This window comes from Polypterus senegalus, chromosome 1, assembly GCF_016835505.1.
Source record: "Polypterus senegalus isolate Bchr_013 chromosome 1, ASM1683550v1, whole genome shotgun sequence".
Lineage (NCBI taxonomy): Eukaryota > Metazoa > Chordata > Cladistia > Polypteriformes > Polypteridae > Polypterus > Polypterus senegalus.
This window is the reverse complement of record NC_053154.1, coordinates 269,607,691-269,633,726: the sequence shown is the minus strand read 5'-3', so window position 1 is coordinate 269,633,726 and position 26,036 is coordinate 269,607,691. Positions and strand designations below refer to the sequence as shown.

Here is a 26,036-nt window from a genome sequence, read left to right as displayed (position 1 = left end):
AAACACATATAAGAAAGGTGAGAGTGGAGGGAATGACAAAAGAGCTTGTGAAATGAAGGGACAGCAACATTAGTTTAAAATGTCAGGTCCGGCACAAGACAATTGTGACAATTTTTAGGATGTCATGAAGGATTGAATCAAAGAAAAATTGCATGAATTCTAAAGTGCCCGAGGGAGAATTCATTCACTGAATTAAAATAGTTAAATGTCAGTCTAATTGTGGAGGTCATGTTTGTTGGACCTTTGAGAACTGTAAGAACACCAGAAGATATCCAAAAGATTGAGACAAGCTGTGGACATTCAGCACAATGTCAGTCAGTAGCATTAAACATTTCAAACTGTACTATTTACCAAATTACTCATCAAGATATATCCGGTCAACGTACAGAATACCAAAAGTGCACACATTTTTGGGAATAATTGAGCTTTGTTTTTACTCAGCTTATTGAATTATTAACTGAAAAGCATGGTATTTTGAACTTTTTGCAAATTTAGAAAAATGCACTGCTAATTGTACAGTTCATTAAAAAAAATATAATTTCAGGCTAAGTAAGAAAAACTATCAATTAATTGTTTTTTGACTGCTTTATTCCTTATACTGTGCCATGAATCAGGTAACTAAGGTAAGAAACTAATAATGCTATCCTTTCAAAAATCGTCATGACCTTTCATGTGACTTTTTACCGCACTCCAAAAACTGATTTCTCTCAGCTTAACTGAAGCTTAAACCAAGTATTTACACTAGAAGTGATGTACCTCAGGAATGTATTCCTTGTTTTGAATGATAATTATTGCTTTATTATCGATAAATTTTGTAATATTCACGTGAAACATTTGTATGAAATGAAACAAGAACACTTCAATTTGTAGCTTTGATGTCATTATGATAGCAGTACTTTTCTTGGGTTTTAGTAAGGTATTGATTTTCTTATTTGGGTCCTCAGAATAAACAGTTTAAGAATTTCTGGTTTACAGTCATCATTTAACCAAACATGCAGATCTTCATGAAGTGGAGGAAAATCAAAAACTGAAGGAGTAAAAGGCACACAGATGCTGGGATTGCTGGTCATGGGATCAGGACTATTTGTAGGACTCAGGTTCCTGCTGCTGTAAGGCACTAATACTAATCCCTGTGTCTCCTCTTTGTGCAATACACATTCTTCTATTGTTACTGAATCTGACAATATGCGAAATATGGGTGGCCAGTACTTTTTTTTTTAATAATCTCTATGTTCATTAGAGATAATGGAGTTAATAATGGAGTTGATGGGTAATAAGAACGTATCCATATTTAATCCATTAATCTTTTTTGCCTGAATTTGCCATTTGAACATCATGTTTGTATAATGTTATAGTGCAGACAATATTATTAGTCTCATATTGTATATACAGTATGTGTGTGTGTATGTATGTATGTATGTATGTATGTGTATACATGACAGTAGGGGGCACTGGTGCTCCCTTGAACTCTCAGGCACGACTCCAGACACTGGATAAAAGTCCAAGACTTCTTTATTATCGTTATCCCAGTGCACCAAGCACCTTCCACTCTTCTCATAAATCACCAAACACACACTAATCTCTCTTCCTCGCCCAGACACTTCGCCCTCCTACCTGCCAGCTCAGCTCACCGTCTGGGTTTTCCCAGAGTCCTTTTATACACCCTGACCCTGAGGTGTTCCTGCCCAATCAGTCCACAGTTCCTTATTCCTTCCGGGTCAGGGTAAACAGTCCTTTTCTTCAACCCGGGAGCACGTTGTTTCTTCCTGTTACGTGACTGTGACATACTCCCGGGTTATAGGGCACAGATGAGCCCACGAGCCCCCCTACAGCGACTCCCAGCGGCCCCCAAGGTATCCAGCAGGGCTGTGTAAAAACACTCCAAGGTCCATGATGCCCTGCTGGAAGTCGGGGCACGATCCTGCTGTCGGGAGAGCTCCTCCTGGCGGCCTGGGGGGGAGGACCGGAGTATGAAGCCGGCAGGCCTCCACAATATATATATATATAAAGAGGACTATTACATGAACAAGTACAGGGTTATCAAAGGTAACTTTTTCTTTAATGAAGAAATATTAAAGGCTTTCTTTCATTAAAATCTGTTTAAGAGCATCAGCCTCTCAATCTAAAGCTTCTTTTTTCATATCCTCAAAGTTTTCTCTTGATAACGTATGTCAGGGTCCTCTTTATATACTTGTCTTTTATAAAATGCAGCTCTGAATTGATCTGTTCACCATTAAAGACTGAGGTTTCAGCCAAAATCTCACTGGGGGCAGAGCAGAATTCTTTTACCAGCAATTAACTCAAATAGTTTTTGCAGGAAAAAAAAAATAAGAAACCTTTGATTGTTCACCAACCTTCCTCGTAAAATGCTTTTCCACAGTGCCTCTGTATAATAGACAGAGAAGGTGATTAAATTTAAGTTTAGTCTGTAGAATAAAGAAAAAAAAAATCTACCTTTGAATTTCTCAGCAGTTAATTATATGGAGTGCTGAGAAATGTGAAGATGTTAAAATGTGAGGATCAAAGCAAAATCAAAGTGTCATTAGCTGATGTTTTTGTAATAAATCCTTTTGCTCTTTTCAAATATTGGTGGTTACATGTTCTAGTATGCTTCGTGCATTCGCTCAAATTGTACTTTGACCTACATTAAACAAAAGAAGGAAATGGTTAAAAAAATCCTAAATAGTTAAAAAATAAATACTAAAACCAATGTCACATATTGGGACCATTATTTGTTCTGTATGTCAGATTTGCCAACTTAATGCAGTTGCTGATCTCGTTGCTGTCAGATTATACGATTGAAAATCAATTTAGTGATTGCATGATAATTTTCCATTGCAGCTGTGCTACTCTCTTTTTGTGACAGGCAATAACGTGTTGCCTGATGGAAGCCACTGCTACACAAGGGGTTGAAAAGTTACAGTTAGTTCAGCTTTAATCTTGGGCTCTTTTTTTCTTTTATTTCATTCTGTTGTGGTACATAAAACACAAGACATCAGACAGACAGGCTTCTTTTCTGTTTGTGAGGCCCAAAACACACTCTTATTCCTTATTCATGTTGCTGCATTCTATAAATTGTACTTCCGGGTGAGAATTCATTCAAGCAGATGACTAAAGAAAAAATGAAACCTGTTTGAATCTGTCAGAGCGAGTCACAGACGAGTTGGACTGAGCTGCTGGGCATTTCAAATTGCATGACTTCTTCACTGGAGTGTGCAGCTGACTGCCTTCAGCTCAAGATTATGTAAATGAAAGTTACAACTGAAAAAAGATACGAAATGTTGCATAGCTTTAATTTAAACAGACACTTCAAAAAGGGTTTAGTTGACTTAGTAGTGGTTAGTGTCAGGGTTTATTGAGGGAAACCCACATGGGAAGGCAACGGTAAGAAAACCAAACCCAAAAAACCTGATAACCCTTAATTAATCAAACCTGAGGCAAGTAATTAAATAAGTAATGCAATACAAAATTGAGTTTCATCAACCATTATAAACACAAGAGTCCAAATGAAATGTTGGGGAGCTAGGTGCCGTAATGAACAAAAAGCTATGCTCAGTAATGGTCTGCAGTAAAAAGTCTCTGGAGAGCCATCAGGCTTCAGGGTTGGAGCTCCATTGGGTGGGTGGCTCATCTCTCCAAATGAGACGCCTCCTTCCAGGAGAGCCCTGCTTTTATAGCTTGTCGACCAAAAAGGCGGAGTCAGTTTCCCTCAATGGGCATCTTCTTGGAGCTGTGAGTGGTAAAAGAGATAGAAGAGTCAGCAACTGTGGCCTTTGATGAGCTCAGAAGGTAACCCTCTGACGCTCATGTGTGACATTAGATCACAGGAAGAAAAACACAAAGAAACTAAAAGCTGTGAAGGAAGAAAGATTTCATTTGAGGTCCTTCTTAGTTATGCTGGTGTTGATAAAATCAAATGAAAAACAGTGTAACATTATTTTGTAAGACCACCTAAGTACCAATTTGTGAGTATCTTTTTCTAGTAGTGTGGTTTCTTTGGGTGCTGCCATGTTGTTGGTGGCAACAATGTTTATTGTCAGTTAGTTGTGTTACCTTATGACATTATAACATCAAAATTATTAAGGATTTAGGTTCACTCTGCCTGACATTCAAGCTATGGATCTTACTTCTTAAAAACAAATCCTAGAGTAGCTAAAGCAAGGCTAAGAGATTAGCATTTTGACTTCATTCCAGATTTTAGTTATTTAGTTTTGTGACTTGAAAGGTATTTTCACCTCTGCCAGTCTACTGACTATTCTTTTGTTTTCCTTTTGTGAAAGACTGAAAGTATTAATAGACAGGGAAATGACAGTTTCCCCCTTGGAACTTCCACATACCAGCTTGGCCATAACAGGAAGAACACTACACTCTAATAAAATAAACTATGATAAAAAAAAATCATAAGATTTAGAAAAAGCAAGGTAGGAGAACGAAAAACAAAAGACAGCAAAAATCTAAAGCAAATCTAAAGATATCGAACAAAAGTAAAAATATAAATGTGATGACCAATAACCAAATATACAGTATAATCCCAAACTCTTAAATGACAGATGAAGAAGACCTAAGACTGAGAACAGATGAACAAAAAACAAAACCTCAGATAATCTTGACACTTGGAAAGGCGCACAAGTTATTGAATGCCACAATAAACTGAAACTGCAATTCTCTCTTTTTTTGGCATTTGGTGATGGCACTAAATTACCAGCCACATCTGAGAATGAGTCATGGTTGGGGGACTTGTCTCCTTTGACTTGAATCTTAATTGAGAAACAATACACAAATATGGCTACTTATAAAATTAAAAGGGAAAAAACAAAAAAGAGTAAAAATAGAACTGGGACAGAGTATCATCAGAACCATAATATTTAGGCTGAAGGGCAAAGGGCAGCCATCTAGCTAGATAAGAGACCAAGTGGATCAGCGCCACCACAGATTATTGGAAAAGGAAAACACACAAAAGTAGTAATTAGTGAAAAGTATTGAGTTTCTTCTTCCCTCAGTGTGAAGGAAACAAAGTGATGGTAATAACTTAAGTGATCAAGTGAAATATTATTAGTTTTTTGAAGTGTTCACCTGTACTGGCCTGGCATATCTCTAACGGTAAAAGTATTCCAGGTTTTTGGTGCTTAGAAACAGAAAGTTGCCTCCCTGATTTGTTCAGTTCAGAGTCAAGAGGTCAGATGTTTTCTTGGCCAGGGTCAGTCTTGGGGGCAGCAGGAAGCAAACCTGAATCAATTGACTTGGATCATCAATAAACCTAGCGTGCACACTTTTTGCAATGAGACAAGAAAGCCAAAGTACTCAGGGAAAAACTCACATGTAAATCGATGAATGTGAAATTTCCATGCTAACAGGAACAACCTGAGACTGAAACCCAGTCTTCTAGAGCTATGAGCTAACCGGATGCACCTTGAAAGCAAAGAAGAAGACAGGCCTTTGACCTTAGGTGGATTCAGGACTACAATTTGCAAAATGATGATTCACTAAGAGGAAATTTTTCAATTGTCATGTCTAAAATTACAAGTATTGTTTTCAAAGATAAATATGGGGGGGAATTTCCAACTGATCAATAAAAAGTACTCACCTATTTTCTAAATCCATTCATACAGCTTTAGTATTCCAGGTCAAGGCAGGAATCAACTCCGGACTAGACACCAGTCCATCACAGAGCAGCACTCACTCTCATAGTCACACTCTTTTATGACGGAGCAATATGAAGTTGGCAATCACCTAACAAAAATGACTGCATTTTAAAATCAGAGATGGAAACATGCCAGCTGTAACGCAAATTGAGTAACTGCTCTACTAAAAATCATCACAGGTTGTAGGTGAGGCGGTGTTATTAGTAGAACCAATAATGTCACATGGAAAAATTTTTATTCAACCTCTGGGGGTCAGCAAATTGTCCTAATATTGTTACCGTTATTATAGGCAATTGAAAATTGAGGAAATATTTTTCTCAAAATTGCTAAGAATTTTGACCATATATTGCTGGATCTAAATGACACAGTATAATGTAATTATGAGAATATTTACTCAGAATACCTGGGCACGAGTTTCCAAGAAGTGGAGTAGTATAAGATATTATTATTTAAGTGTATATTATTTAAATCCATGATGTAAAGAAAATGCTCACCTTAAAACTATTTGGCACATTTAACTCTGGTGTGCTAATAGTTATCTGGCTTTTGTAAATATCATGATGTTCATTGTTTCTGCAAGGAGACTCCTTGTGTTTCAAATTTGAAAGACCTTTTAAAGGAGGCCTGGGTCAACTTGATCCTGAATGGCTGCAGCGGTTCCAGTTTATTCTGACAGTCAGTGACTACTTTAACCCTTTATAATGGAATGTCTTGCACATCAAACTCTGGCATTTAAAAGACTTTGGTGTGGTGAGTTCTGACTTTCCATTTTAAAAGTCATGTTAGATTTGTGATGTTTTGCTATAAAGGTTGCTTTCTGACATATAAGAGGTCGCTTGCTTATGTAAAAATAATAGTTTTTTGCAGATAAAACATTCACTTCTGATTCACTATGTGGCCCAGAGTGAGCCATTGAATGTGCCTTGGGCTACAATAGTGAAGAATCTATATGTAAATCATTGTAATGTGTCCGGATCTTCTAAGTGAAATGTACAAAAATAACATTTAAGAAAGATGTATCAAGATTGAAAACAGTGTATCAATATCAAGAGTAAGAAAAATCTCTGTAAACAGAACCAAATAAATAGAAATTACACCTAATAATAATAATAATTTCAAAATAATTTAGCTTGTTAACATCACATTTTCCGTAACAACAAATTGCAGCCAAGTGTCACGTGACCACAACTGAGCTGATGGTTCTTCTCCCACTCGCTGTGGGATTGTAGGCAATCGTCAGTCAGCGTGCCTCACTCATATAGTCAACATCTGTACGAGCGTATACTGTTTACTACAGCATTGTGACCATGTGTGTGTGCTGTGATGTGTGAGTCCCCGTCTTGCACCCCAAAACACGAAGCCGAGTCTCAATACTTTAGCGACACCATCTTTATTCAGCTTGGAACAGGAACAGTGCGGTTATTTATTGTAGCGGGATCTCCCACTCTCCAATACACACAGCAGTCAGACAGGGTCATGCCTAGGTTAGTGGCCAAGTAATACTGTGCCCTGCGTATTTATAATGTTCCTTGTATCACCCATTAACGGCAGGTGCTTATAGCATGACTGCGATCTTTTCAGATTCGCTTTTATGGCAAACTGCTACAGCGCTGGGTGCCTGCAGTTACTTCGGGATGGTCGCAGTCATGCTATAAGCGTTTAGAAACTCACTCACACCAGCCATGATTCTTTTCAAAGGTAAAGTGCAGGTTAATTTGTTTTAAGTATTTTTACTTTATATTTTATATTAATCATTTTTAAATGAATAGTTTTGGGTTGTGGAACGAATCATCTGAGTTTCCATTATTTCTTATGTGGAAATTTGCTTTGATATTTGAGTGCTTTGGATTGCAAGCACGTTTCCGGAACAAATTATGCACACAAACTGAGGTTCCACTTGTATTCTTTCTTTCCCTGTCCGCTGTTTGTGAGAAGTTTGTGCCGCTATGCCGCCACAATTTGTGTGTGGTCATGTGACTGCATGGCTATGTTTGATTTGGTTTGATGTGCAACGGATCCATGTGATTATTGTTGCTACGTCTGATTGGTGAAACGGAGTCTTGTGATTATTGTTGCAACAACTGATTGGTGAAACAGTCATGCAGTAGATCCACCGGTGGCTTCTCTCTGGCGAAAATATAGAGTATCTAATGGAAAAAATGTAATGATTCGAGTGTGTTTTATCTTGGTAGAGTAATATATATTGCTCTACTGTCCCCTATTGTATTATTAATATGTAGCCTTAGAATACCTAATCTCACAGACTTACCACTGTATATAACTAATCCCCACCTTCCCTTCTATATCTATAACCTCAGGCAATTAGATGTAGTAAAAAGACAAGCAGGAGTTAAGTTACACATAAAATAATGTATTACTGATAATATTCATAAATAATAACAAAATGCAAAGTACATTTGAATATTGGCAACCATACAACCTGATAAAATGGTGATGTGTAATTCAGGTGGCACACAGACTTGTAGTTACTTAAAATGTCTCTAGTTAAGGCGTCGTTGGTGCTCAGCTTTCAGCCACATGTCTGTTCAAAATGGCTGCTGAGCTGTGCTCTTCATTGTGTTGTCTTCATCATCACAGGTTAGTAAGAGAAATGCTTCTTCATCATATGTGAGTCAGAGAGAGAGAATGTGGTTGAGCAAGTACATTTATAGATGTTCTCTCCAATTCCTAGAACCAATAGGACATCATGGTACTTAAAGGCCTCTGAGACAAGCCAATTCCAAACAGCCATATCTCAGACCAATGAGAGAAATAGTACATTTTAACACCTCAACCCCCCCAAGACCATATGTTAAGCTAACCTGGCTTTGTGTGGGAGATCAAACTGGTTTAAGACACATCCCCCCAAATCCTGTCATAAAATTACAAAGAGACAGTTGTAAAAAGAGGGGTGGGGGGAAGGCAAACATGAATACCTCTAAATTACATTGGTTTGCCTAAATTATAAATAAAGGCATACAAAACATTTATCAAGTTATATGCAAAATCTCACATCACAACAGAGTGTTGCCCAATACAGCGGAGTAAGAGTAATGTTTCTTCTTCACAAATGTACTCAAGTAAAAGTAAAAAGTATGGTGCAGTAAAACTACTCTTAGAAGTACAATTTTTTAAAAAAGTAACTCAAGTAAATGTAACTCATTACTACCCACCTCTGGTTATAAGGAATCAGTGTAGGCTCCACCATTTTGGCAAATTAGGTGGTCACTTTGAATTCTTTGTAAAGAACACAGCCCCTGACTTGTCAACACTTACACTTAGATAGAACGTTCCGATTCCCAAAATCATATGTTGCAACATAGCTAGTAATAATAATAATCCTCAAACTGACGTGGCATAGGACACATGGACATCGCTAAATAAAATTAGATGATCAAAACGGCAATAGGACTGCAATTCTTGAATACATTGCTAAAGGCTGATTTAATATAAATTGTAATCATCTTCCATATGTACTTACATTAAAATTTGGCAAATATCATTTTCAATTGATTACCACCATCTATGTTATTGGCTCTTGCCAAGCTAAAGAAGTTCATAATAGCCTTTCTCTCACTGGGTAAAAGTCTCTGAGGTCATGCATTGATTATTATAAGTATATTGCATTATTTACACAATTAGTCGATTACAGTAAATAGGCATCATGATTAAATATTTAAAGACAATCATTATATTTAATTTCATTGAATTTTTGTGATAGTTTTAAGCTTGTCAATTTATTTCAATAACCAAAGTGAAAAGTTTAGGTTTATGGAGCTATCTTGGAAAGATTATAACTAGATTGCTAATGTCGTCATAAACCTGTTAGAGAAGTACTAAGCATAAGTACTCTATCTATAGTTTAGGGAATATTTGATGCATACTTTTTTCCTTATGGCAACATTAAATATAATAAATAAATAAATAAATCCTGCTAATACAGCCCAATTCTTATGTGTTTTCTAAAATGGCACCCCTCTAGCATGTATTTTTCCTAAGCAGTCTTGTAAACAGATTTTGCTGTATAAACTCACATGACCCACTCAGCATTTTCATATTGTAAATTCGCTGTTTTGTATCCTCGCCCTTCATATTTTGCTTTCTTCAGTCTTGGCTCCTCTCTCATATCCAGGTTTCTATGTACAGGTGTGGTAGTGATGATTCCATTTAAAGCAAAAGGGGGTGGTGGGGTGTCATTTACAACTTTACTTAGAGCAGCAAAAATGTTACAGGGAACTAACATTGTCTTCTTGTTACAATTCTTACATGTTGCTGTGATGACAAATGATATGCTGAGTATGAAGACTCCCAGCCTTACCATCGCCATCTTCAGAATCACAAAAACCTGCTCTGAGATTTTAAAATATATACCAACTCACCAGCCAAGGCTGTAAATTGCCTGGGATAATTATTTGGGAGATCTTCCTTACCTCAGCTTCTGGGAGTTATGTGATATTTTTGATTTTTCTGCACTTATGGCAAGAGCCTGCCTTTGAGGATATGGTGTACCTTGGGAGAGAAAAAATAATTTAGCTGTAGAAGACTGAGGATCTATGCTTTTCTTAATTCTTGTGGTGTACAATAATTTATTTCCACATTTTTATAAAAGTTTCAAATTACTTGGCCTCAAAATAACAATCTCCTGGGTAAGACCATGGAATCTTTTGCAAAAATCCAGGCCACCAGATAATCGCTATGCTACAAAATGTTGTATGCCAAGTCCTATCCGTGACCATTAAAACTGAGTAAGTCTTTTTTATACACAGCTGCAAACTATGGTCTGAGTTTGTCCAATTTTGGTCTGTTTTCTACTGCCACATATAAGATTATTTGCTTTAGTTCTCTAGTGGCTTCACTCTTCTCCTTGGTGGCTGCTGTGAGTTTTATTAGAAATCAAATGCTGGCCACCTCTATATCCAATCTGCATAGGTTTTAATGGATGCTACCTATATTTAAAGGCACAATATTACATAAAATGCTAATGGCTTGGTGAGTCCTCATATTCAGCTTTTAACTAAAGGTATCTAGAAGAGTGGATTTAAAACTCCTGTCTAGTCACTACCTGAGTGAATTTTGCACACTGTGTCCCTTTAAAGTTAACATCTGTCTCTAAACTGGCTGGGCTGGGCATTGGTATGTCCTGCAATGGATTGGTGCCTTTTCCAGTGTTGGATCCTGCCAGTGTCCCAGAGTTGCCAGAATAGAAACACAATTTGCCTGACCATGAGCTGGATCAGCAGAATTCAAAAGAATGCATCGATGGAGTCATAAAAAGAAGGTTACCATGCAGAATCAAAATCATGAACAGAATATTTCTCTCTCTGAATATTATAAAAGTCATGAATCCTGAAAAGAGGATAGAAGAAGGAGGGAAAGGATTTGGAATAAAACATTTCTCTTAGTTTCAAAGTTGCAGTATTTCCATATTTAAAATGCTAAAAACTAAATGATCCTGAAACAAAGCAGTCATCAGTTCAGTACATTTTTACTTAATGTAAAGCACTTTAGTATGATTTTAAAACATTTACAACTTTCAATGTTTAGCTTGTGACTTTGTTCCTATCACCTCCACAGAAAAGTGAATTTCAATGACCAAACCCCAAATAAGTCATACATTTCTATAGATGAAATGGTGAGCGAGACTGAAATAGACTACAGCTATCATTTTTTTCTCTTGTTCACATTGGGTTACAGTGAAACCTGTACCTTGATATAGTTTTGGAGGATATTTGTCTAGCATGAATCTTAGCTCTATGTGTGTGAAAAGTTTTCTGAAGGAAGATTTCCCAGGATGAACAGAGATCTTGTCCAGAATTGTGCCTAATAGAAGGTTCTGGTCTTTTGTGACTAAATATTTGACTAAGACTCATCTACAAAAAACATATCCAGGTTTTCACTGGCAGCACCTGTTTTTCTGACATTTTGATCCTTTCCTTATTGCCTCATTTGTTAATGAGTAATGTTGAATTGGAAACAAATGTATCAAGTTAGTAAAGTATTTACAGAGGAATGCCATCACCAGTTGTGCATATGTCTGCATTTTGTGTCACAAAAGTCCATAAAATGTTAGGTAATCAGTTAAAGTATATGCTTTTTTGGACAGCTCATGAGAAGAAATTATAAATGTAATTAGCTGCCTTTGAATGTGAAAATAAGACTGGAGTCATGTCTCTGCTTGTACCAATAACTTTATAGATTTTTGTGAATTAAAAATAAATACCAGTATTTGAGATAACTTGTATGACAAGCTGGTGACCACTATCATTGAATAATTCTAAATATGCACACTCAGTGGTGCAGTGATGCAATGATAGCATTGCAGTCTAGCAATAATCAAACTATGGTTCAAATCCCATGTGCTCCCTTCATGAAGTTTGCATATTCTCCCTGTGTCATGACATGCACGTTGGATGGATTGGCGATGTTAAATTTGCCGCTGTTATGTATGTGTGCTGGTGTGTTTTTATGCCCTATCCAGAGGTTGTTCCTACCTTGAGCCTGATGCTTGCTGAGATAGGCTCCAGCTTCCCTGCAACTCTGCCCTAGTTAAGCAGGTTTGGAAAACAGATAATGGGTTTCCATGCCGTAAATGTCCAAGTATTAAAAAAGAAAGCCAAGTGACCGTAACTAGCATTTCTTAGAGAGGTGGATGATGTGAACAGACAATGGTCAATCAAACACGACAAAAGAAGAATCTGGCTGAATCAAACATTCAGCGTTTTGTAAGTCAGAACAAGTTTGCAATCACCATAACAACAAAGCAAAGAAATAAATAAACATAAATGAGCACCTGAGTTGAATGCATTTCATCACTAAACATCAGTCCTCAAGAAATATACATTATATGTTAGAATGTTTAGGGGATTTAGTATTAACATTTAATAAGTGAAATAAAATGTTTATTCGTGTTAACATGAAGTACTTTGATAGATGTGGTGTGCACATGCTGAAGAATGATTCATTTTACAAACAGTTACAAATTGATAATATTTTGGAAACACTATACAAAACTGAAATAAAATACAGTGGTTGTTAGGTAGAGAGTTACGCGATGGATTGATCTGTGTTATCGTCATTGATAAAGTTGCAACTGTCTAACCTATTATATAAGTGCTGTGAAAATTTATGAGAACCACTCTTAAACCTATAATAAACACATCCTTAGACAGGAGAACAGTTATTTCTTAGATCTACAGCCATCTTGTTCAGCCATTTTTCTCCCTCCTCTATTGTAACAAACAGTACAAGAACATTACCTCTCATGGCAATTGTAAATGTTGTTAAACAGCATTTAATGTAAAGTTCATGATGCAGGTAATTGATTTATAATGGGTTACATAACTTCATAAATATATACTGTGGCAAGTGGCTGGGGGTGATGGTGGGGACGACCGCCCTGGTGGCTTTGGGGACCATGGGAACAGAGTTTAGAAGCTCAACATTATAGGAGCCCGTTGTCACCGCCAGAGGGCGTCCCAGTGCCTAAGGAGGCCTTGCGGAAGTGCTGGGCGGAAGAAGACCAGGCACACCCGGAGTGCTTCCGGGTGTTCAGCCGGTACTTCCGCCACACTTGGGAGTACACGGCGGAAGCTAATTGGGAGGCACCTGGAGCACATCCGGGTGTGTATAAAAGGGGGTGCCTCCCTCCATTCGATGGCTGGAGTCAGGAGGAAGAGAGACAGAGCTTGGGAGGAGAGGAGTGGAGGCAGACCTAGTGAAAGAGGCATTGTGTGAGAGGCCTGGACTTTGGGGGAGTCTTGGGGTTATGTGTCACTTTGTAAATAATAATAATGTATAATAAACGTTGTTGGGTGAACCACCGCTGTCCGCCTGTCTGTGTCCAGGCTGCTGTCCACAATACTTTAAGTGTAAAATGTCCAAATTTAAAATGTGATGTGTATAGTAGCCCTGCGGTGGGCTGGCGCCCTGCCCGGGATTTGTTTCCTGCCTTGTGCCATCTGTTGGCTGGGATTGGCTCCAGCAGACCCCCGTGACCCTGTAGTTAGGATATAGCGGATTGGATAATGGATGGATGGATGGATGGATTAGTGTGTATAGTAAATTTACATGTTACAATTTGTTATTTTTAAGTGACTTTAAGATAATATATATGTAAAGTAATGTGTCTAGCGAGAATGAACTTAGGAGTTATCAGGAGTACATGAGAAAGTTCTGCCCCAGGTGGGCGGATGTCTCTCACGAGACTCTGCCATGTTACATTTAAAGTCAAAATTATAAATGTCTGAAGCTAAAACAGACAATCAAAGTGATTTAAGGACCTTGAGGTATTTTATTTGTAAAATCATCTTTTGTTTCATGTTTGCACTAAATGTTTTGTATTTCATCCTGTGTGCACGTAAGTTACTGTGCATTCACAAATGTGTTTTGTACTGATTACTCACCACATAGCGTGGAGGCATGACAGTGTGAGTAAGACAAGCACAAGCAATAAACGCCCGTTTCAAAGAACAGATCTGTGTCTGTGTTGTTGTGAAGAGAGCTACAGCAATAGATTCAGGGACAGCCCTTGTACTCTAGTAGACGTAGTAATCATAAGGCTACTCAACAGCCCCTTGCACTGACTACACCACTGCACCGCTATTGTCTAATGTGTTATTTAATATATACTGTAGTTTTATATTTATTGTCTGTTGTTGGTATTGTACGTTTATACTACTGTGAGTAGTCTTTGGGAGACATGCAAGTAAGAACCCCATTGTGCTTTGTAGATGTGCCATTAAACTGGAACCAGGATTTAATGTCGACAAGTAACAGTATATTAGTAAAAATAAATGTTAGCATCAACCCTATTTAACACTAGCCATGATGCAGGTAAAGAAAAATGGTGCCCTTTACTTTATAATGAGTTTCACTTCTTTCTTTCTTTCTTTCTTTCTTTCTTTCTTTCTTTCTTTCTTTCTTTCTTTCTTTCTTTCTTCACAAAATAAGAATAGTCAACATAGAAATTGTTTCATTATGCCTGTACAATTATATTTATTACCCACATTTTTTATTTCAGACAGAAGGCTTCACTGTGAAGCAGCAAAGATATACATAAATACAACAATGAAGAAGAACACATGAAGCAAAGCATTAATACTGAAGTTAAAGGAATACTTTGCTTGTACTTGTGGATTAGTGAAAACAGAAAGAAGTGTTTCTTTATCTCCTTTTCATAGAACTGATTTTGTAAACCTTTTACAAACTGACTTCAATAGTAACTCAGGTTTATATATTATCTTGGAGTTTGAAGGGCATAACATTAAAGGGATCATCAAAGGCCAGTCATGGCCCACCAATCAGACAAACATGGAGGTTTCTGGACCATGGATAAAATTAGCAGCTCATCAAGTGTGGCTTCATCCCAGGAAATTAATATATTAATTTCTATTTGTCTGTCATTTTTGACAGGTATCACCTTTGACCTTGGCTATTATTATTATTATTATTATTATTATTATTAATTATTAATATTATTATTAATAGAGAAGGGACTGGGCGGTCTCATGGTCTGGAATCCCTACAGATTTTTTTTTTTTCTCCAGCCATCTGGAGTTTTTTTTTTGTTTGTTTTTTCTGTCCACCCTGGTCATCGGACCTTACTTATATAATGTTAATTAATGTTGATTTATTTTTATTTTTTACTGTGTCTCCTATTTTTCTATTCTCCATTTTGTAAAGCACTTTAAGCTACATTTTTTTGTATGAAAATGTGCTATATAAATAAATGTTCTTGTTGTTATTATTATGCAGTGGCGCAGTGGTAGTGCTGCTGCCTCGCAGTAAGGAGACCTGGGTTTGCTTCCCGGGTCCTCCCTGTGTGGAGTTTGCATGTTCTCCCCGTGTCTGCGTGGGTTTCATCCGGGCGCTCCGGTTTCCTCCCACAGTCCAAAGACATGCAGGTTAGGTGGATTGGCGATTCTAAATTGGCCCTAGTGTGTGCTTGGTGTGTGGGTGTGTTTGTGTGTGTCCTGCGGTGGGTTGGCACCCTGCCCAGGATTGGTTCCTGCCTTGTGCCCTGTGTTGGCTGGGATTGGCTCCAGCAGACCCCCGTGAACCTATTCGGATTCAGCGGGTTAGATAATGGATGGATGGATATATATATTATTAATAATAATAATAATAATAATGATGATGATAATAATAATCACTGTTTACCTTTGTCTTTAAACTTTTTAGAGATTTTAAAAATAATAAAAATCTAGAAAACTAAAGCATAATTCACAGTAGCTGTAGTAGTGCAACTGTTCATACCATTCTAATTTATGTTTTACAACATAAGTACTTCCAGCTTCTGGAGACTTGTCTCTGTCTTTAGGCAAACTTTTAAAACTTAAGCATAAAATATTTTGTATTTTGAATTGTTAGTGTACTTTCAAAAGCTTGTATTTCCATACAATTAATGTAAATTGTTGCCTGATGTGTTTTTGCATCCTTAATGGAACAACAAAGTATGACACAGTTCGTAAATTCAGTGGTGCTGTTCCAAGGGTGAACTCAATTACTGTAGAGAAGGCACAAGGTTCTCTCCACTGAAAATCAAAACAAATTAACCTTTGACAATCAACTGTATTCTTAATATAAATTCTTGGTTATATTTAAAAAAGAGATCCAGAGTAAAGTAGACAGAAATAAATATAGGTGGAAGTATTTTCAAGAATGAGGATGTTGCACCCTGGTATTTTAAACCACAGGTTTAGACGGTATATTTTTTCAAGCTCCCATGTTCAACTCTAGTGACTTAATAGCTACAAAGGAATTACTTGTCTCAAATGGAAGCAGTTAGCCAAACTTTCTGTCACAGGTAATGCCAACCCCAAAAATAATTAGTTTACCAGTTATAGTTCTGTTATTGTTTCAAGTCCCAAACACAAAGTATTTCTAATTTGCTTTTGCCCTCGATAAAACAAGCAAACATATAATATGTACTGTGATTGCCATTACATACATTTTACAATAAAAATCTACAACATAAATGATTCAATGCAGTAAATTCAATATTACCATCAGGCATGACTCAGACGTGAAATCAAAAAGTCCAAATGTAGCTATTTGCCTTTGCTAATGACACATTATTCATAATAATTCAGGAGAAATTATGCACCAGTTATTAAGCAAGCTCACGTACTGACGTCAACAGTAGAACAGTAAAGGTAAGCACAGCCGGAGACACATGCAAGAGCTGCAAATATTCTAAGGAGTAACACATGTTCAGAGTCACTACAGCCATTCTCCCTAAGGCAGCAATAACAGACAACATCGACAACTGGAGAATGTTGGACAAATCTTATCTGATCCAGAATTCCCAATCCAGAATTTCCCTGGAAATCTAAAAAGGCACCAATTTCATATTGTAATGTGTCTTTCTTGCTCTCTCTTTTTAATTTCAAAATTTGCCCTTTCTGGGCAATGTGAGGAATAGAAACTCCTAGTTTGATCAAAGCAAATAAAAGTCTTTGTTCTCCATAAGTATAAACAGGCTATGTGATAACTGTCATGGCCTTAGAAACCACTGAACAGTACTTTAGCAGTTTCCAAAGACAAAAAAAAGAGAAAAAACAGATGCCTGGGAAAGATTAGCACATTTGAACATCTGATGTGTAAAAAAGTTTATATTATTGAAAATTGATTGATAAATAGTAAAATAACATGAACTTAGTAAATACAGTTTTATTTTTAAATTCTACAATGATCATCCATCATTCATGTTTTGTAAAGTTCAAATTTGTATCAACTTTCTATTTTGTTTATTAAATTATTGAGTAACATGGAATGCTAGTGAAGGTACTTTAAACCTTCTACACTGCCAGTGCCCATTTGCAAGGCTGGTCAAAATATTTTTTGTTTCACTCACAACAATTCACACCAACTTGGCAAATGCTGATATCAGAGTGGATGTTATGTCTAGACTAAGCCCAGTGACATGATGTGTGTTGTTTTGAGTTGGTATTGTAAGAGAATTATCATGTTTAGGTGAATGCTAAATTTTGTACTTCCTCAAAAAGGATGAGAAACTGCCCAGAACAATGTGACATTTTGTTTTTGTGCCTATAGATTTCTCTTTCGATTGAAGCCGGTTCTTATTTCTAAATGAGTGATCAAAACTGCAAATTACACTGCATATTGCAGTTAACATACTGTATACCTTCCTCTCTCTTTACCTTTGCTGTTCCACTTGTGACCAGATCGGCAGTTTTGTTTAATGTTATCATTTTGCCACTATGTTTATAAACTATGTGAACGTGGAATTCGTGTCTTTGTAGAGCTGCCTTGTCTGCTATCTCATCTGCTGCCACAAAATCATAACGGCCACAATGTATGGCAAATTTTCTCTTACCGCATTGAGCCTGCTCTTCTCTAATCATTGGAATTTGCATGACAAACAATTTAAACCTCTTTGTTTTCTCCCTCGTCTGTGTTATAAACAGACCTCAGCATGCACATTACTGCACTTGTGTTACACATCTTTAGGAGCTAATCAACTCCTGCACATTTTCAGTGCTTATATTATTAGTTTAAAACACATCCATGGCATATTCATAGGCCAATTGGTCTGGTGTTTAGTGGGAGTAAAGGCAACATTAGTTTTGGAGACATTGGATATCAGTGGAATACACGAATGGTATTAAATGTGTGGGTTTTTCAATAAGCAGGACCATATCTTTTAGAGTATGAAAATAAAAAAAAAAGTTTCCTTTTCATCCCAGCATTTAAGAACAACAATTTTTCAGCTCTTTATTATGTTCATGACTCGGCTAGGAAATGTGCAATTTTGGTTTTAGTCACACTATTTCTAAGTTAGCAGGGGGGGGAAATAAATTACATACTGAATTGTGTGGTTGGCAAATTACACTCTTTAGAAGGATCCTGTGAGTTATGTCATCATTGTAAACTACTAAATGTGAACCACATCTTATGATTCTTTGGTTTTTTTATTGCAAATTCACTCACATACCAGTGGAATCAAATATTCCATTTTCTATTTATATCTTTTCTAGTTTTCTAATAATCATTCAATTATTGTATCCCAGTTTGCCACATATTCTTTTAAAAGTGGGAGGTCTAGTATTGTGGCACAGACTCTAAAACAGATTAAATCTCTCTATTATCAAAAAAAAACTTGGGACGAGACTGTGACGAGATGTGATCTTTTGAAGAGAGATCTTTGAGAGACAGAGAGACACTTTCACATCCCGCGAGATGGGCAAGTCACCTCATACTTACAACTTTTGGAAGCAAGTCTCCCTCACATGCAGAGCAGGTTAGAGATAATGGAAATGGAGATAATAAAGTAGGAAAATTCGAAAGTCTCAAGAAAATGAGAGTAAAGCTCACATTAGCGCAAACACACGGAGAATATTACTCAGTGAAATAATGGAACAGCAAAAAGAGATCGAATAGTGTTTGAGGATGTCTGGGGGACAAGAGAGACAAGGCAGTGACTTTAAAACGTTTGAAGCGCCGCACGAAATACAGATCACGCCGCACAGGAGCAGCAGCAAACCAGCAGCTGATCGAGCAAAGAGGAGGTAAAAAAACAACTATTATTTGCTTCCCATTGTATCACCATTAAAGAGGGGTTTCGGAAGAGCAGCTGTGTCTCCTTGGGGTGCGTTCAGTTCAGTATATTAATACAGTATAATTACTGCAAGTTCAGCAACAGCAATAAGCATTGAATAGTCTCTGTCTCTCTCTCTCTTGCTCCCTCTCTCTCTCAATATACCATATATACTTGTGTATAAGTCAGGTCTTCAAACCCGAAAAATCGATCATAAAATCAGACCCATTCAAAAATACTACACCTATTTATTTATTTATTTTTTTTACATCTCCTTGCTTCCTCCAATCTTGCACCAGTTTCTCAGACACATTAAATTTTGTTTCAGCAGCGCAGTTACCAATTTATTTCACCACTTCAATGACTTTTAATTTAAAACCAGCTTCATATTTTCTTCTGATTGAATGCTCCCTCGTAGATAAGGGATGCTCTTATGATAAAGATGTATGAGGGTGTGAGATACAAAAAAACACAAAACAGTGCAAACGTTGCTTCAGAATTGTTTGGATATTACTGTGTGGTCATGTAGGCACAATACATAGAAAAAAAAAAGGCAGTCTGCTCTGTGGTTACTCTCTCAGGTGGGTGTTAGCATATAGTAATCCCTTGGACCAATAGCGTGAGTTTTCCGCATTCGACTTATGCGACCGACATTATAAAATACCGGAAATTATGCAGTAAAATCAAGCCCCGACTTATCCGCAGGAGAACTTAAACACGAGTATATACGGTATATATTGTGGTGTATGGCTGGGCCTTGCCTGGCAGGGACTCCACCATGCTGGAAGGACCAGGGGAGGGTGCATATCCAGAGCACTAATGACATACTTAGTGATACTTAAGTGATAATTGTAAACTTTCAACTATACAACTGTGCAGGAGCAAGTTAGATATGTTAGATACTAATAATACAAAAATGCAGGACAGATACAGATGGTGGCAGTTCTGGTTTTTGAAGGGATGCTGATAAAGTAATCGGATTGAATTCCAGCATATAATACAGAAGAACACAATAGAAAATTTAAAGGAAATCAAACGATATTATTATGATTATATGTTCTCCCTGAAAACTGGATGGCAGCATCCCTCTGATTGAGTTCCCATTTGAACATCTGCAGAGATGCACTGAAGTTGTACTCCCAATAGGCATCTGTGGTAGGGTCTGTGGTAGTCACTGGAAAGAGATGCCAGGGGAGGCTTCCCTAGAATTTCAGCCTGACCTGGACCCAGTATCATTGCACTAGAAGACACACCTAAAATGCATCATTGTGCACATTACTGTGTTTTCAAAACAGAAAAACTCAGTAAACAGAAAGGTTCCATCTTTCCTGCCGATACCTAACAACTGCCCTTTCCTGTTTTTTTGATTCCTACGGATGAGGCCTTGCATTCTCCTTGCACTGTGCTGCTTCAAGTTTCATTTCAGTCACCATTGTATCTTTAGGATTGTCAACTGAGTATTACCAGAATAAACAACACACACTTGTGATAGCTCAACAAAATGTCTACATGTGTCAGAAGATGAGTCTGGATTTGTTCTGCCACTATGGATCTTTATTTAAATACTAAATGACAGGCAGAAATATGCAGAATTAATGCATGAAAAATCCATTTAGGCAGGAAATAAACACTTTTCTCCTAGTGTGAATGGCCCACATTTGCTCAAAGCAAAATGCAATTTGCTTTGCAAATTATGTTTATCAAGCAAAACAGTGTGTTTGGCAGTGGCTACGTTTTCAAGTCACTTATTTTACTCATTATTAGTCCTAGAAGAGTGCTCAAAACCTTTTTTTTGCAAAAGGGAGAATGGACACGGAGACATGAACTACATTTTTAGCACTACATAGCATCATAATTACCAAACATGCCAAAATGGTGGCATACCTTAATTGAAGCAAATGTATGAAATGGGAGGGCTCATGAAAACCAAACACAAAAAAACATGGTGGCAATCCCAATATCTCTAAAGAAACTGTAAAAGATGAACAAAGAAATCCAAGATGAGGAATTGTTTATTTAATCCTGACAGGGCCTCCATCCTAAGGCATGCACACTGAATGCACACATTAGGTTTAGATGGAACCCTCAGATGATATTGACGTAGAAAAAAATGCCTGTCTGGTATGCAAAAATGGTCTTCCAGACTAAATCTCATAAATTAACTAAATATTGGACACAAGATACCAGTCAGCAGAAATAAATAATAAACAGAAGAAAGAATAATAATAATAAACAGTAAAGAATAAGGAATAGAATAAACAAATTTTAAACTTGTTATATAGAAGGAGGAATGCATTTTATAATGAACTGACAAGGCAAGCTTACAGGTTAGGTGCATTGGCGATTCTAAATTGTCACTATTGTGTGCTTGGTGTGTGGGTGTGTATGTGGGTGTGTGTGCCCTGCGGCGGGCTAGCGCTCTGCCCGGGGTTTGTTTCCTGCCTTGCGCCCTGTGTTGGCTGGGATTGGTTCCAGCAGACCCCCGTGACCCTGTAGTTAAGATATGGCAGGTTGGATAATGGATGGATAGATTTTGAAAAAAATAATAAATCGAAGAGATAATTTCTGAGTTGAAATCATCAACCAGAAGTCTGTGATAGAGAGCCATACTTTCTGTCCTCATCTAGAGGAAATTTTCCACTTGTGGTCAGCAAATTGTCTTCAAGAAATCTTTCAAACCCTGGCTCAAAAATCCCTAAGGTTACTGAAGAAATGACACATAATATTAATACAAGACATAAATAAATAATCAGGTATTAAGGGGATTTATAACCATAAGATTCATAAAGAGAGATTCCAACGGTACTTGATTTATTTGTTTGTTAAAGGAAGATTTTGTCTTAGACTGGAAATCATTAAAACTTCTTACATTCATGATTTAGAAATATAATGTCTCTTTTTAATGCTTTCTAGAAGTGAACAAGCGTTTTGCCAAAAGTTAAACTCATGAATATATTGACCAGATTCTGCAGTGGTGGGGAGGGGGAGGGATTTCAAGGGTATGGATTGGGTATGGATAAAACCTGCAATAAAACCTACTGAGATGTGTTCCCATGTGCAATGATGGCAGGACAACTTATTAAGGAATTCACCTGAGTACTTTTGGTAAACTTTTATATAATCCTCTGTATCTTGTCTAATTGAGGGCCATGAGAAATATCTAGATATAAGTTCCTTAATTTTCAAAATTCCCTGAGGCCTGGTAGTTAAAAATCCTGACCCCAAAACAGTACTTTCAGACATTCTGGTGGAGTTATTGGTTCGGACTCATGTTCATTTTCACTTAAAACAAATAGAAGGGAGACAGTCGTGTTTCTGCATTAAGGACCAGTGGGCAGTAGCTCCACTAGACGTTGTGCTAATATAAGTTGTGTACTATAAATTAATTTTGTTTACTTACAAATCCTTAAATGACCAAGCTCCATCTTATCTCTTTGAACTTTTACACCTGTATGCTCAAGCCCACCAACTATAGCCATCTGAAGCTGATCCTATACTGTTGTGAGATGGCGACACAAATAGGGTGAAAAGGGCCTCCAAAAGGACACCCAAACTAGATAATGACCTTCTCTGACTTTCAATAGAGAAGAGGCTTCACTGAAGGTAACTTCACTTCAAACACAAGAGTCAGACTTTGGCCTGTACAGGCCCACAAATGGAGGACTGGTTTTTAAAGACCAAAATATCAGAATCAGAATTCACTTTATTAGCCAGGTATGCTAATGTGTACTAGGAGTTGGTCTTGACAGCCTTGGTGTAACATATAAGGACAACACAGAATACAAAACATAAATATAAGAAGATAAAGTATAAAATCATAAAATATGATGCAGCACACAAGGGCAATAAAAAACAATATATATAGAGATAATAAGATTAAAATGTCCAAGCAGTCTAGTGTACAGGTATCCATAGATACTGAGTAGAAGCTCAGACCTGATTAGTAACTGCACATTGGAAAAAAACAGTTCAGGTGACTTGCTCTCTTAGCTTTCACTGCATGAAGATGTTTACTGGACGGAAGTCTTTGCAACAGATGATGCCCTGGGTGAGTCGGATCACTAATGATCTTTGGGGCCCACTTCCTTACCCTGGACTCATATAGGACTTGTGTGCTAAGTTACAGCCTATGACCCTTTCACAGGCTTTGATATTGTGTTGCAGATTGGCCTTAGCCTGAACATAAGCAGCACCACACCAGACAGTTATACATGAGGTCAGAATGGATTCAATGATGGCTGTGTAGAATTGGATCAAGGAATTTACTCAGCTCATGCAACAAGAACATTCTCTGATAGGCTTTCTAAATAATAAATGAGATGTTATTGTCCTCCTTAAGATTTTGTGACAGCACAGTGCCCACAAACTTAAATGATTCTGTTATCCTAACTGCTGAGCCATTAATAGTAAGTGATAGGCGAGCAGGTAACATTTTCCTGAAATTTTTTTGAATGTAAGGGTTCAAACTATTATTACTTCACCACAATGTCAGATTTTCCACCTCTTGTCTGTATTTGGACTGATCAATGTTTGAAATGAGGCCTATTAGTGTTATGTCATCTGCAAGTTCAAGAGGTTTGACAGACAAATCACCAGTTTTGAGTAATGTGAGAAGAGTAGTGGGGAAAGGACACATCCCTATGGTGCACCAGTACTAAGGATTAATGGGTCAGACAAGTGTGTGCCCAACTGCATGTACTGTTTCCTGTTTATAAGAAAGTATGTGATCCAATGGCAGATTGAACTAGGCAGGTGGAACTGGGTGAGTTTCTTATTTTGGAGCTCTGGAATGATTGTATTGAAAGCAGAGCTAAAGTCCACAAACAAGATCCTCACATATGTCCATGCTCTATCAAGGTGTTGGTAAATAAAGTTCAGACCTAAATTTACTGCTTCATCCACGGAAGTGTTTTGTAGCATTCACAAGGTAAATTAGAATAAGGCATTCAAAGGTCTTCTAAGAATATGCTCTCAGTCCAACTGTTATGGATTCCAAAACCCTTTTAACCTTTTTGAAATTAAAATTCTCAATTTGGTTTCTTTACTGCATTCTTTCTGACTTCTCTTTTATCATGATTCTTGGCTTAGATTACTGTTTGTTGTTCTCCTGGTTCTGACCATTGCTATGTGTGTTTTTTCTTTTTTTTTTACCGTACCCTTGTCTTCGCCTGTTTAATTTTTGGACTGCTTCCATTTGTTTGCCATTTTTATCACTATTCTGGCACCGTCATTATGTATTTGGTCTTTTTGTGACAGTCTTTGCATGGCCACAGCCATGTTGTTTTCTGTTGCTATGCCTATTGCCAGTCACATGACAAATTGTGCCAGAAAGTAACAGTTCTTTACATCCAAACTTGTGGTTTCACTACAAACATTACATTTAGGGGCAGATAAAAACAAGGCTTTGTGAAGACGTTTACAATGTTATCATTACTTCAACTCTTGTATTTTGGATTTCAATGTATTGTGACCCGTATTTACTTAACAGCTCAGTCTTAACAATCTCCTATTTGCTTTTTTTATATGTTGGTTATTTTATTCTTATCAGTTTCCCCTTGGACACTATTTCTTTCAAGGTGTACATAATAGGTGATAAGGAACCAATTTACAGTTACCAGAAAACGTAACACATCTCTGGGACGTGCAAGGAAAACGAGTGGTGTAACACATGGAAGACGTGCAAAGTCCACTCAGATAATATAAAGGCTTAGATCTGAAACCTGAACTAAGGACCCCTGAGGCAGAAGTGCTAACTAATGACCATCAGATATTACTATTATTGTTTTTTTTTTCTTCTTTTTTCTCCCAATAGGTAACGTTCTTTCCTTTAAAGACACCAAAGTTGAATAATTGTTTCATGTGCCAGAATCCCATGCTTCATTCCAAGAAGGAGTGTCAGGTCATAGTGATTATGGCTTGAGTAATAATTTATTAGTTTTGGTATGTTTTATTTTAATCGATACTTTTTTTTCCATTTTGTTTATAAGTAATGTCATTTTTGGTGTTTTAATATGGGTGCAGCCATATAGTTTTAAAAACAGCACACTTTGCTGATTATGTGTTCAGCTGAGGTCACAATATGTAACCTTCTCATAATAGTACTATTACAGTATTAAAGACAGCAGTGTGCATTGCCTTGTGTGTAATGTTTGGATTGGCTTCATTAAAACAACTGAACATTTCTTTGTTAGCAAAAGGACAGGGGACTGAGCGTAATTTTTTGACCTTGAATTTTGGCATTTGGTTTTCATGTGCAATTTTCATTTTGGGACATATCTGTTCTTTTCTACCAAGAATTCTGAATTTCCAGAACGCAAAGCCTCTCATTTCATGATCAAAATGTACTCTTGTCAGTCAACATGGCTTGCCAAATTTCATTTGACGTACCATTAAGTTAACATTAACCTTTAAATCCTCTAATAGCAGTGATTTTCAGCAAAGTGCAAGTTGGAATGGACTTACGACTGCACTTTATAGAACAGCAGTAGACTGTTAACTGTATAGCATACTGACGTGTTTTAATTAACAAGTAAGGAATCTTCAGTATGCAATCTTCAGTGACAAAAATATCAAAGTTCTTTAGAACTAGGGCTGAATACTTGAATCTCTTAAATACTGTATGTTCTACTAAATACGTTTTAAACCTTTTTTAGAGTATAACAGGCAAGGTTATTGTGTTTCAGACATTCCCCTGAATCAGGCAAAGCGCACAGTAACTGTGCATGAGAAACACTTTTTCAGCCTCTGATGAAAAGTGCTAAGTATTTAGAAGGAAATGAATTTGACTGATTTGTCTGTGTGGTTGGAATATTATACTCATACAATTTTGTACTTGA

The 26,036-nt window shown here is 37.1% G+C and overlaps 1 long non-coding RNA gene across 1 annotated transcript; it reads right to left on the bottom strand.

Annotated features, from left to right (window-relative positions):
• Positions 1 to 3,093: 3,093 nt before the first annotated feature.
• LOC120519122 lies at positions 3,094 to 6,712 on the bottom strand. Its single transcript, XR_005631390.1, has 3 exons — positions 5,585 to 6,712; positions 5,318 to 5,409; positions 3,094 to 3,730 (listed from the first exon to the last, which is right to left on the bottom strand). It is a non-coding gene; the product is annotated as an uncharacterized LOC120519122 (long non-coding RNA).
• Between the last annotated feature and the right edge of the window lie 19,324 nt (positions 6,713 to 26,036).